The sequence below is a fragment of the Anopheles aquasalis genome, chromosome 2 (genome assembly GCF_943734665.1).
Source record: "Anopheles aquasalis chromosome 2, idAnoAquaMG_Q_19, whole genome shotgun sequence".
Lineage (NCBI taxonomy): Eukaryota > Metazoa > Arthropoda > Insecta > Diptera > Culicidae > Anopheles > Anopheles aquasalis.
This window is the reverse complement of record NC_064877.1, coordinates 85,500,490-85,503,146: the sequence shown is the minus strand read 5'-3', so window position 1 is coordinate 85,503,146 and position 2,657 is coordinate 85,500,490.

Sequence of the window (2,657 nt, the reverse complement as noted above, 5' to 3'; positions counted from 1 at the left end):
CACCCGTGACATCGCTGGGTACGGTTCGACCTTGGTCCGTGCACTTCGAAGGGTTCACGCGCCGGGCTGAGCGAACCATCTGTTAATCGCCCGTTGGCGGCGCCAAAAAGAGAACATTTTGTGTTTGTGTTTTGGCTCGATGTTTTCTCGCGCTCAGCCCCCCAAAATACAGCAGCATCCACAGCGCAAGAGCGCAGCAAGATCAGGCGCGGCTCTCGGTCGAGTGAGCGTCCATCTCGGTCGAGTGAGCGGGGGGACACCAAGAAACTGCCAAGATCAAGAGAGCGGCTGATGGCTGAGAAAAAAAAGGCCAACCATCCCAGGCCGTGACCATGTCCATGAGGAGAGAGTCAAAGAAATGGGAGATTTTTCCGACCAAAAATGATGCTCAACACCCGCACACAGGCGTGCGACGCGAGGTGCCAGATAGTGTGAATTGATGAGGATGCTTTTGAATTAAATTGTACATTTAATTGTGATTTAAATTTTATTACTACTAAGTAAAGTGAAGGCAGGTAAATTGATAGTTCTCGATACCCCCTTATCAAAAGATGTGCTGGCCAAGCAATGGTTCTAGTGAGCACTTATGGAGAGTCGATAAAAAACATGCCAGAGCGTGTTGTCTGTGACATTGGGCCCGTGAGTCGCACCCCTTTTTTGTCACCCGTCTTGAGCATCGTCTCTTATCGCGGCGTTGTTTGTTTGCACTTCACGCCACGCGGACTCTTCTTCGCACAGAGAGACAGATACAGAGAAGGAGAGAGGGAGAGAGAGCGGTTGAACATGTGTGCGTGAGTCCATTGTGGAGTATATCTCATCGACTGTCGCCGATGGTTTGAACAAAGAAAATCACACCCCCGACAACAATGGGGTGGCCTCTGATAAAACGTTGTCAACCCGGGCATAAGAAGAAGAAGTAGGGAGAGAACATGAAAAAAGCTCAAGCCAAAGAGAGGGAGCGCTGGAACCCCCGCTAAGATCGCAATGGTTTAAATATTCAATTTCATGCTTGTTTCCGCCAATCATACGCCCCAGCGGGAACGAGGAAAAGTTCTTTCACGCACTGCCTTGAGGCATGGGTCAGACCGGCAGCAGTGACCCAAGGTTGTAAGGAATGCATAATCCAAACAAAGTGGTAGAGCTAGAAGGGAACAGGAGGAGAGAGAAAAAGGGGAAATGATTTACCGTTTGAGGAATGGTAGGTGCCGGGCAGCAGGCAACAGCTGAGTTGCAGTTCCCCCGGGCGGTTTCTTTCTTTCGATGCTTTCCTTGAAACCGGTTCCTTCTTTTACCGGATGACCGTTGTTGATTCGGGAGGATTCCGGAAGATGATACTGATTTATCGATCGTAAAATACCGAAAAATGATTGCGAAATGTGAAGCAACAAGTGGTTGTTCCAACGATGCACTCACCTCCACTCCAATGACAGTGAAGTAGCAGCGGGATCCAATAGTCCGCGCTACAGGGTGCGAGCTCGCGACCTGTCACTAGCACTGTCCATCAAATGGCCCCCCCGGGGGAGGGTTGGGTGGTATCGTTTCGTTTCGCTTATCGTGCCCATCCTGGAGTACCCGGTGAAGTGGGAGGCGCAGGGACATCAGGGTATGTCAATCGATCGGATTAGGGTGCGGCGAGTGGGCGAATGAAATAATAATTCAATCATCGATACACCCAACAGAGCCATCGTTTTCTCGGAATTGGTTCCCGCGTTCTCCAACGGTACTTCATATATATATGCTCGGTGGCTCCGAGGCCCAGTGCAGTGAATACTGATGATAACTGCGGTGGAAATGGATGACCAGATGGAAGCCAGCTATCTCGAGGGGGGGCAGGCACGGTTTATGGCACTGATCACGAGCTTCGATGAGCTGAGGGCCGGGAGATAATATTGTTCAGGTATGCTTCGTCCGTTACATTGCATTATCTCACCGGCATCTTGACATATTGGGCTTCTTGCAACATGCACTCCAAATGACATCATGACCAGGCGGAGGCGTTCCAGTTTCTAACTGAAGTTACTGTGCGATCAATGGAGAGAGATCAGAGCAAAAGGGCGATCGTATGACGCACATGACAGCGAATCGGTTCTTCCCGGTCAGAAAACGTGCCGGACAGCGGGCTATAAACACACCGAAATCAGCACAAGGCGCACAGATAAGCGATGGATGACCTTTCCCTCTGTCGGGCTCGGGATCGCGTCTCGTGACCGCTTCCTATCATCCTGCGAGGCGGTTCAGCATAAACAGCAACCGACAACAACCGTTCGCCGATCGGTGGATTCAGAGTTCCTTCTCCGATCACTCGCAGACACATGCACACTGATAGTGTGGACTCCGTCTTGGACCCGTCTTTAATCTGGTGGCGGCGATTACTTTCGGGAACGAATGGACAAATTACCATCTTATTAAAATGCCGTTTCGGTGATAAGAGTGTCCAGCACCGGACAGCACAAAGAGAGAGAGAGAGAGAGGAACGAGATGAAGGTGAACAAGGTCCTTGCTGCCCCGTCCTGTGCCTGGCCGATATCAGCACGGTCACCGCAAAGCGTGGTAATAAGAAAACGCTGGCATTTGGAACTAATCCCTTGCCACGTAGACGAGACGATCGATTGACGCGCACGCGAACGAAGCGACCGATATCGGGATACCACCGACCG